Source organism: Mus caroli, unplaced genomic scaffold (assembly GCF_978045245.1).
Source record: "Mus caroli unplaced genomic scaffold, Mus_caroli_1 scaffold_10, whole genome shotgun sequence".
Lineage (NCBI taxonomy): Eukaryota > Metazoa > Chordata > Mammalia > Rodentia > Muridae > Mus > Mus caroli.
In genome coordinates, this window is record NW_028227265.1 from 4,650,500 (window position 1) to 4,662,193 (window position 11,694).

The following is an 11,694-nucleotide window of genomic DNA, read 5'->3' on the forward strand; positions in this document are numbered from 1 at the left end:
TGTGGTGGGTTCTCTAGGGGCTCCACCACTGAAGTCTCCAAGTCAGCCTCTCCCTCTATATTCTAGCTCCACCCAAGCTCACGTGCATCAGAAGGGAGTGGCAACTGGGACCTCAGTTCGGCCCTTTAACACGACTTCATACCTCGCTTCCACTGTGTTCTAGACCTGTATGGGTCATGGCACACAGCAACACTGCTTTGTGACGAGTGTCATGATTGGAGGACTCACACCGGTGGGTGGCAGGCGGCCTGCCAGAGTCCACACCATCCCTTCTGCAGCGAGTGGAGGTGATGATGGCTCAGTGCACCTGCCCAGCAGACGGATGACTCTGTCCTAGAGCTGTAACCAGAACACCAGACTTCATGCTGCCCCTCACCACAGATCTCTGTGGGCAGAGGCAGGGATGAATCTTGAAGCTGAGCTTTGTCCAGAGAGCCAGGGATCTGAGAAGGCAGGGTGCCAGGAGGTGTCGGAGAGGCTGGAAACGAAGGCCATCAATTGCTTAGGCTGAGTTTCACCTGTTGACCACGACTCGGAGCTCATGTGCAGGAGCTCCTCTTATTGCATCTCCTGCCTAATTGTCCTCTCGTTGGTCCTAATTATTGTCTCCATGCAAACGCCACTGGGTTTGCACACTGCCGCAGTCGGTGAGCCTGGCTTTCCTCTCAAGGCAGCACTCGGGTTCAACTCAGAGCAGCAAACCATTCACGAGCAGTGTGCACACGCTGAGCTACTGGCAATGTATAGATACACATTGCCTCTCACCATATGAGAACAAACGTGTCCCCATCTGTCACTGAGCCCTTTCAGAGGGCCCTCAGATGACACGAGCTACAGAAAGACTCAAAGAGAATGCAGTGGACCCAGAACAAGTGCTGAATTCCTCCATGCCTGCCCCCTGCCGAGTGAGTACAGTCCGGGTGAATTTTTGTTTTGGAAGAAATCAATATCTGGCCTAGTTAATGAGTCTGATCCTGCTTGTTGGCACAGCGTGATAAGTTGCCAAGTGTAGATGGGGACTTTCCAGATGTCACTTTTTTTTTTTACCCCTCTGAGACAAGGTTTCTCTGTGTAGCTCAGGCTGTTGTGGAGCTTGATCTATAGACCAGGCTGGGCTATGGAACCTTCAGCTCAGAGATCCACCTGCCTCTGCCTCCCAAGTGCCAAGATGAAGGGTGTCTGCCATTGCCGGCTGGCCAGATGTCACTTTTCATCGATGTAAAATACAGCTCTTACTTCAAATGGAATATGATAGCCCTCACTTCCACGTCCAGGGTCTCACCTGCCTCTCACTAGGTCTTGTTAACTTTACCTATCTGATCCCATTTCAGACCCTACTGTCTGCCTGCCTTCTGTAGGCCTCCTTGACTGCAGGCTTCCTGCAGTGGGTTGCCTCTCCTGCCATCCTGTTCTCTGGCTTCTCAAGCAAGCACTCTATTGAGGGATATTAGGTTTCACCCTCAAATCCCCCACCCTCACCCCCAAGCCTACTGGCTCCTCCTAAAGAGATGCTGGTGCCTTAAAGCAGTAGAATGGGGGATGGGTACAGTGTAGAGAAGCCCCACTTGGCCCTCAGGCAGCTGGAGGGGTTCGTGGGAGAGTGTGCCCTTCTGCCCCAGAACCCCAGCTCTGCTTGGCTTTTGTGCTTGCCACAGACTTATAAAATGGAAAGGCTCCGTGGCTCCCCGGAAGTAAGCCGAGCTGCCCATCTCTCTGGGAACCACAGTGCCAGCCTCCCCTGCATTGAAGCAGCCAGAGCTGACTTGACATTCTGTGATCAATGGACTCCATGGGTCTGTGTTTCTGGAATGCTTGCCTCTGCTTCCCCTTGGATCAGTGACCTGGCTCTTGAGATCTGGCTCTGTCACTCTGCCATGCCACTTGGGAGAATATGCCACACTATGAACCTCTGCTTTCTGGAACCCCAGCGCTCACCAAAACCCTCTTCAGGCCCTGGTTTCTATCCTCACTGGGTGACATGGGGGTTAAGAGTTTTGGTCTCAAGTACTGCTTCTTGTTAAGTCACCTGGACATCACTCAGCTTCCCTTCCCTGGGCTCCTTACTGTCGTCTGAAACAGTAACTCTGTGACATGTGACAGGGATACCATGCAGAGAAATGAAACCAAAAGGCAGGCACGGGGCCGACACACACCAGGACTCACGACAACCTGAGTGGCCTGGTGTTGAGACATTCTGACATCAGGATCCCAGGAGCCCTTCTTGCCTTGGGACTCTGTGACCTCCATGCTGCTACCCTTCAGAGTCACGTTCGGCATCACCGCAGCAGCGCCTTTCGCAGCCAACACAAGTGAGAAGCACAGATTGCCGTTGAGGGCATAGCTGGACAAAACCTGCCAGGACCCTGTCACCAGCCAGCTGGGTCTCTTCTCAGCAAACTGCTCTCGGCCTCCAAACATCATTGGTGACTCACGCATCTATTTTTGAATTTTCTAGATTGGTTTTTTTAACCCAAACCAGCTGGCGGCAGTGTCTGTTCTGGGTTAAGAATGACCGAGTCCATGTTACCTGACAGGGTTGCTCTCTGGTTGTGACAAGAAGCCCCTTTGCCTGTTCATCCACTGGAATGTGAGCTCCTGGGCTGGGGTCTCAAATGGTGCTCCACATGCTCGCTCGTTCTCTCTCTCTCTCTCTCTAATTGGATAGTTTCTTTATTTACATTTCAAATGTTATCCTTTTCTGTGTTCCCCCTCCCCTGGAAACTCCCTATCCCATTCCCCCTCCCCCTGCTTTTATGAGGGTGCTCCCCCACCCACTCCTGCCTCCTCACCCTGACATTCTCCTACACTGGGGCATTGAGCCTTCACAGGACCAAGGGCCTCTCCTCCCATTGATGCCCAACAAGGCCATCCTCTGCTACACATGTGGCTGGAGCCATGGGTCCCTCTGTGTGTACTCTTTGGTTGGTGATTTAGTCCTGGAAGCTTTGTGGGGGTCTAGTGGGTTGATATTGTTCTTCCTACAGGGTTGCAAACCCCTTCAGCTCCTTCAGTCCTTTCTCTAACTCCTCCATTGGGGTACCTCTCTCTCCAGACTTGTTGTTGAAGGCTGTCTCAGGAGTTCCCATCCTCCCCGTGTGGAAGAGATTCACTGGGCCACGGCCACAGCAGGAGGCAGGAAGGGCCAAGAAGAAGCATCCCCACTTCCATGGGAGGAGAACAGAGGCACCTGGACTCCTCTTGCTCACATGGATGCTCAGAGCAATGTGGTGTGTGATGGAGAGGCAAGCCACCACTCCTAAGAAGGTGTTAGGACACGAGAGTCCCACTCAGAGGGGTGAAGTCCATGGCGGAGGAAAATGCCTTTCTCAGTTCCCCTGCTGACCCAGCTCTGGTGGTTCCGTTTCAACTGGAAAAATGTGCCATTGTTTACTTTGGAACCTCCTAGGGACCAGTCAGCCCGTCTAAGACACACTGTCCATCAATGCTGTTCTCTGTGGTGGAAGCCACAGCTGCTAGTTCTCCCGCTGCATCCAGGCCTCAGCGGACCCTGAGCTGCCTCCCCCTGGAGTGAGTCCTGAAGCAGGCAGGGTGAGGCCAGGCCTGGCTAGGCTCTTAGAGGGAGAAGCGGAGTGGAGCACAGTCCCTGTAGGGCAGAGTCACCAGGTCACCAGGCCCAGAAGACTGCACGAGGCAAGCAACAGAAGCAGTGTGCCGAGAAAGGACTCCTCGGTACTGGGGTCTGAGGGCTGGTCCTGGATGGCAGCCCATCCTCTGCAACTCAAGGGACAGGGGCAGGGCCTCCTACAACGCCCAGGGCTGTCAGAGAACCTGAGTTCTATGAAAGGGCCTGTGAGTTCTTACCTGTCACAGTTCCCAGAGGATGGGACCCAGTTCTCAAAGGGTTTCTTTACTGCTTCTGGCAAGAACACAGATATTTCAGAGACAATTGTGCCCCACAACCCACTCTGATCCTTTTTCTATCAGACTATTGAAGCAATAGATGCCAAGGAATTGGAATTATCACACACACACACACACACACACACACACACACACACAGAGGAGTCTGACGCTGAGCAGAGGGAAAAACTGAAGCTTGGTGCCAGTCAGAGCGGGAGCTTGTCTCTAAGGCAGATTTCACACCATTCTGATAAACTGTCAGACCACCTTGCAGGAGACTGGAGCTGAGACCATCCGGGATGGGTCGGTGATGAGCTGGACCACACCTTGATGAAGACGACTTAGCTCTTGGCCTTGCTTTAAACTTAAACCTCACATCAGTATTCCAAAGATAGACCTGGCCACGGGAACTCCTTTATTTCTTCCTCTTCCTCCAGCGTGGCCACGGTGATTACATTTAGATGCTTTTCACTATGACTTGCCTAAGCCCTTGGCAACCGAGGATGGTAGCTGATCCTGCCTTTTGGGCCTGCTAAACCTAGTAACAGGAAGACCTGTTTAAGTAAGGAGGACCCAGAATTACAAGGGCTCCACCCTCAGAGAAAGATGCCAGCCAACTCACCCAGCGTGGGAAGCTGAATTTCCTGGCCTCAAACAGCCCATTCCTGAATTTCTACCCTGTGCTGAAGAGCAGAGAAAGAGAAGATTTTGTAGGGAAAACTGACAAACCATCCCTAAGTATCCGGGGTGGGGGTGGGGGGAACAACATAAAAAAAAAAAAAACCAAACCAAACCAAAACAACAACAACAACAAAAAAAAAAAAAAAACTGTGGCCTTTTTCGACCCCAGTAAGTAACAAGGCCCCGGGCGCCTGGCAGCAGTCACCTCTTACTGGTGTCAAAACTGGACCAGATGCACCTAGAAACAGGAGGCTGTGGACACCCTGCCAGCTGGCTCTGCTCAAAGATCCCCGAAGCCAGAGATGATTCTAATGGGGCTAACGTGTCTGGTCCAGTGGCTCAGGGAGCACACAGTACTTTGCAGACATATGGGTTACAGCTGTCCCTCTTTGGCTTGCTTCCCTCTTAGCCATGATGCAGGACAGGCAGGGTGAGCACTGCTCTGTCCTTAACCACGTCAAAGGTCCCCGTGGAGACAGGCAAGCTGGTGACCTAGAGCTTGAGAAGACTTGTGACAGCCAGGCCCTGGGTAGCATCCGCCGAGATGGATCAAAATGTTATGGGGATTGTCAAGGTCAATCAATCTGTGCCCTACGAAGCCAGCTCAGCCACCTGTCCTCAATAGACCAATTGAAGAGACACATGATAACGAGAAGTGGGTTTGGAGAGGTAACTTAGTGGGTGAAAGTATTTACTTTGCAAGCCTAAGGATCCGAGTCTCAAGGCAATAATGTAGATCAGCTGGCAGAGAAGGCACCATCTGGAGGGGGGAGGGGAGCTTGTCTCCCAGAAAGAGATTTCACCCAGTTCTAAAGATCATCAGACCACCTTACAGAATGAGATTGCTATCTAGGCAGTGATGGATCGGTGGTGGGCAGGACTATTTAGATGTGCATGTCCTTAGCCCTCTATTTAAACTTTGATCTCACTTCAAGACCACGAAGTTGGCCTTAGGGCTGTGGTTTGATGGGTCTTTGACTCTGTTCTCAATGTGGCCACATTCAATACTCTTTTTTTTTTTTATCCTACTCTCCACTTTTGGCTCTTTTAACTGGCTTATGAGGATGGGTGGCTAGGCCTAACTTGGGGGCACTGGTTGTCACCCTCAAGTTGGATAACAATAACACAGATATTGACAGAAGATACCTGGTACCCTCTTCTTACCTCCACATACTCACACAGACACACCCACTCCCCACACCCATACACACATATCCCACACCCTAGTGAAAAGCAGAGAAAGATTTTTCAAGGTGGCCACAGTGGAGAGCCCATGACCGGGGCCCTGACATGAAGCTTGGGTTTGGGTAGCCTTTTCTTGGTTGGTTTGGGTAGCACTGGGCACCAGGTGTTAGACCTAGAGCACACGAGGCAAGTGCTCTGCAGCTGAGCTGCATTTCCAGAACTCTCTTCAGTTCTAACTTCGATACAAGGTCTGTAGTAAGAAGTATTAAAAGTCCTGACTTGGGGTTTCTTCCCCACCTTAGATCCTTGAGTCTCGGATAAAAAGCACAAGCACAACCTTTATATTTTTAAATATGCCTTAGGCAGCACAACAGCTGGGCAGCTGCCTACCCTCCACGCTGTTAGAATCTGCCTTCCTATGGATAATTCAAGTTATTACTTACTATGTTTCATCTGGGCTGCTCTAAGCTTCATTTGGCCAGCCCACATGGACACATTTTTATGGCTCAGCTAACCCATGGCGTCTCTCCTTCTCCTCTCCTGCATGTTCTTCTTCTATGGTGGCTTCTCTCTGCTTCTTCAAAGGCCACCAAATATTAACCCTACCTATGTCTCTTCTGCCCAGCTACTAGCTGTTGGCATCTTTATTCACCAATCAGAATTAACTTGGGGGCCGGATCCCAGGGCATGCGTGCAGACTCCAGGTCTTGGGGGTCCACACGCAGCGTTAGAATACAAGCAGCATTAGGCCAGCCCTCTACGTTTCCCTCTCTAAGTTTCCAGGCTGGCTTTGAGTTAGTGATCCCCCTACTAGTCTCCTGAGTAGCAGGAATGATAGGCTGGTGCCACCAGACCAGGCTCCCTCTAGACCTCTTGTTCAGGGGAGATCCAAGCCACAGAATGTGTTAACAAATGGAGAAAGGCTAGGGTCTGGAATTGGGTGGGGGGAAGTGGGAATTGTGAGATCTCTGCCCCAGAGCTCATCATGGGACACTTGCAGAACCTACGGGCCAGTGAGCTTCTTCCTAAGCGGAGGCCAAGCCACCTTAGACAGGCAGTTTCCTCACTAGACTTAAGCTATCCTGTTCTCACCCCACCCAGAGCCAGCTCTTCACTGGCTTCCAACAGGCCAGCCTCCTGGATTGCCATGTGGGCTGAGAGGTGTGAGTTTTGTATTCCACTCTCAGGCTATGAGCTAATACCCTGCAACCATCTGGAGCCTTGGAGGCCATAGTTTCCTGGAGCAGGTAAGTCAAAGAACCCTCTAGGATGGTCCAGAACTTGCCACGATGGCCATAAACTCCACACAGTATTGATGCACACAGCCTGCTCTGGCTGGTAAAGCCTTCAACCTTTTTCTCCCTTCCCTCCCCCTTCCCACCCCCTCCTGTTTTTTGTCACCCTGGTTTTCCCCAGATACACTGAAACAATAGTATCTTCTATTCAAACAATGTATCCATTTCTCTTGCTTCAAAACACTTTACAAAACACTACCAGAATTCCACAGCTAGAAACAAGCCAGCATATTGAGCTCACTGTCCATTGGTCAGGGGCTCAGGATCCCAACAAGACTCTTTTGAGCCTCCTGAGTGGCTCATATGTCTGGTCAGCTGGCATGGAACATCAGTGACGACCTGTATGCCTCTCCTGTTCCCTGGGGAAGGAGAGTCAACCCGGTGAGCAGGTTCTCATGGCAGTGTCCAAGGAGAACAAGGCAACCTCCATCTTCCACTGAGTCCCATTGGCTGGTCTCAGAGCTAAAACGGGGGCTACTCTTACATAGTCGGAAGCTCCAGGAACCTTGTGCACAGCCCCAGGGAGCACAGGTCCCAGGGAGGAGGCCCTAGCATACCCTAGTGTGAAGCACCTATCTTCACAGCCACTATGCTCCAGCTCCCAAAGCCAGTTAGTACCTGCCAGTTATTTAGTTTTCATCCAGCCAATCCATTTTATCCTATTTGACTGCTCTCTGGGCCTTGACAACTGCCCATTCAATTCCCTGTCTGTGGCCTTAGGCAAGTTCTTTTTGGAGAGATTGGAAGACTCAAGCTCAAGACCAGGGAAGAGCTGGGTTGAGGGCTTGCATTTTACACTGGAAGCTGGGAAGGAAAACCATGGACTTGGATTCAAATAGACCAAGGTTCTAATGTCTTCTTTTTTTTTTTTTTTTTTTTTTTTGGTTTTTCGAGGCAGGGTTTTTCTGTGTAGCTCTGGCTGTCCTGGAACTCACTTTGTAGACCAGGCTGGCCTTGAACTCAGAAATCCGCCTGCCTCTGCCTCCCAAGTGCTGGGATTAAAGGCGTGCGCCACCATGCCTGGCGCTAAAGTCTTCTTCCACTCCAACCAGACCACAGGATTAGCGACCCTTCTCCTTCATCTCAGCCAGCTCCTTATTTTATCTAATCCCATTTATCATTTTTATTTATTTTTTATTTTAAGATTTATTTATTTATTTTATGTATGAGTATACACTGTCACTCTCTTCAGACCCAGCAGAAGAAGGCATTCAATACCATTACAGATGGTTGTGAGCCACCATGTGGTTGCTGGGAATTGAACTCAGGACCTATGGAAGAACAGTCAATGCTCTTAACCACTGAGACATCTCTCCAGTCCTATCATTTTTATTTTTAGAATTAATTTATTTTTATTTTATGTGTGAGTATTTTGCCAGCATGTATGTCCACACACCATGCCATTGCAGTACCCAAGAAGGTCAGAAGAGGGCATCAGATCCTTTGAAACTGAAGTTCCAGACGGTCATTAGCTATCATGTGGGTGCTGGAAATTGAACCCAGGTTTTCTGAAAGAGAAGCCAGTGCTATAAAAGTTTTATCACATTTATCAAATGTCTCCATCCTGCTGGGTCTGATGATGTCAGCTACTCAGGAAACTGAAGTAGGAGGATTCAAAGTTCAAGGCCAGAGTGAGTTCAAGACTAGCCTGGACAACCATTTCAACATGGAAACTGAAAAGAGGGCTGTGGATATAGATCTGTGGCAGGGTCTGTGCCTAGCATGTGGGACACACACACACACACAGACATACACATGAGAGAGAGAGAGAGAGAGAGAGAGAGAGAGAGAGAGAGAGAGAGAGAGAGGTCTTTGTTTTTGTTTTTTGTTTTTTTTTTTTGTTTTTTTTTCGAGACAGGGTTTCTCTGTGTAGCCCTGGCTGTCCTGGAACTCACTTTGTAGACCAGGCAGTCCCGAACTCAGAAATCCACCTGCCTCTGCCTCCCAAGTGCTGGGATTAAGGCGCGCGCCACCACTGCCCAGCAAGAAAGGTCTTTTGATAAAGGTAGAAGGAAAACATGACAGAATGTATGTGCCGAGGTTAATCTAAACAAGGAGAACCTGGGTGATGGAGTCTTAATAATCCCCACCCCCCAAGGAGGCTGTGGCTTAGCAGTGTGACACTTCCCATGTGACCGGGCTCTTTGAGTCCCCATTCCATCAGAGTCCCCACTTCACACTCATTATCTATGGAAGCTTGGCTTTTCAGGGGGTTACCTGAACGTCTTGACTCCCATGTCCGTCTGCCTGGAGGCATCACAGTGATGTTCTGTAGCGAAGCAGGTCTCTGTCCAGTTCAGCCCGTTCCTCAGCATTGCCACCTCTCCTGTCTGACGGCCATGGATGAGCTGTCCTTGTCCTTGTCCCTGACCATTGTTCTCTCCTCTCTCAGCTAAGTCTGGTTCCCTGTGAACTCTGTCCTCCCAGAGGTAGAGATCTCAGCAAGCAGCCCCCGTCTGGGCCTTCCCTTAGAGAGCTTGTCCCTGGCAGAGCTGCTTCGCCTCCTCTGCCCTTCTGTAAGGAAGCGTCCCTTCCTCGGTCCATTTTGTTAGGCATTCGCAATTCTAAAATGTCCCACCTAAATAGCTAGTCGTTCTTCAGTGTTCCAGAATCCTGAAAAGCTGGTGACCTTTGTAACAAACACTTCTCTCTACTCTTTGGTTCTTTACAGCAACTCACACAAAACTTGCAAATTGCAGTGAAGTTTAACTTACAGAAAAGTAACGCAGGGGCGCAAGCTGCCAGGCCTGAAGACGTGCGTTCTATCCCAGGAACCACGTAGTGGAAGTCAAGAACTGCCCCTCACCAGTTGTCCTATGACTTCTACGCAAGGTGTACGCATGCCCACAGACATAAATGCATAAATCAACGAGGAAATAAATAAGCGTAATTTTAAGATTTATTTATTTTATGTGAGTGTTTTGCCTGTGTGTATGTCTGTGTATGATGTGTATTCCTGGTGCCCATAATGGCCCCAAGAAGGTGTTAGTGACTCTGGAACTAGAGTTACAGGTGGTTGTAAGATGTCATGTGGGTACTGGGAACTGAACCCTGGTCCTCTATAAGAGCAACAATAACCACGGAGTTATCTCTCTAGGACTGTAAATAAATGTACAGAGAGAGAGAGAGAGAGAGAGAGAGAGAGGCAATATGTTGGATTTCAGCAAGTGGAGGAAACAGACCCAAGAAGTCAAAGCCAGCTGCAATGTCCCAGCTAAAGTGGGGTGAGGAGAGGCATCTTTAGAAGCCCGCTCTCCACAACATAGAGCTCTGAGATCAACAGTCCATCCACCTTCCCAGGATGCTGGTCTGTGAGTGCTGTCTCCGTTCTCCACAACTCTCCCCTCCTGAATCCGGTCTTTCAAGCTTTGAGCAGCTAGCTGCTTATTAGTCCGGTGATGTTCCTATCTGTCTCAAGAATTCCCAGACTCGCAGAGAAACGACATAAAACCCTGGTTAGTTTTTGTCTAGCTACATTCTTGTCTAGATAGTTAAGCTATGAGGAGAGGAAGCAGGACAGACCAAGAGATAAATGTCCTGTGCTTTCCTCTTTCTGTTGGAGGGTGGTGCCAACTCTATACCCTTGGTGAGGGACCTTTGGGCCCTTCCACAGCATCACACAGAGTAGCAGGAAGAGCCTGGACCTCCTTCTAGCCCTGGTACAGCGTTTTCTAGGACATGATCTCATTTGTCTTGGTGAAAGGCTTTTTCTCAAAAATGCAACATTTCATTTTCCATAATTTCATGGACATGTGGTGCCCTAGCTTCCTTCTAAGTGAGTTTACTCCGTGCAATCGTATAGATCATCCCGAGTCACATGTGCATGCCAATAAATCTCTACACATTCCTTTCGGCACAATGACAATAAAAATACAACAAGCCACAAGCATGTGTCTGGGTTTGTTTTAGCTCAGGAAAACTTTTAGTTTGGAAAAACAAAAATCTTACAAATAAGGGTCCAGAAGGGAGACGTTGCACTGACAGCCATGTGTCTCCCCTTTGGAGTAGAGTCTGGCATTAGCAATCTCAGGGCACGAAAACATGGCCCAGGAGGGATGGAGCTCAGCCGGGAGGGAAAGGGAAAGGGAAATCGGTTCTTGGCACTTGGTAAAGACAGCCCAGCAGACTCCCAGGCTTTGCCGTAGGGACTGTGCCGTGGGGGTGGGGTGCTGCCTCGAGAGGATACTGAGCCCCTCTCAGAACTCAAGCCCAGGGGCAGAGTGGGGTGGACAGTCAGGGCTTGGAAAATTACTGAGCAGAAACATCAGCAGGAAGGGGTATTCTAGCTAACGTGAGCCAGCAGGCCGGAGGGACAGATGTCATCTAGGGGACAGTAGAGGAGGAACTTGATCTGACATAGGGGTGGCCAAATATGCCTGTGGGAGGGTTCTTGCTGGACAGACTAAGCATCCTGGAGGCCCAGTATCAGAGGCCTCATTCTGAAGGGGGCTCACTCTGAAGAACCAGTTCTCAGCCTTCCTTCCTCTGCAACACATACTCACTGCTCCATGGAGATGTTCTCTACAAAACCCATCTTTGCTTTGCCAGATGCCCATACAAGACTCTGCTATCAAGTGGCCAGAAGGGAGGTCCGGAGACCCATGGAGGGTCCCTCCTTCTTCCCATCTACCTCCTGCCGGTGCGCTGGTCTTTAGAACACTGCCCACACCCT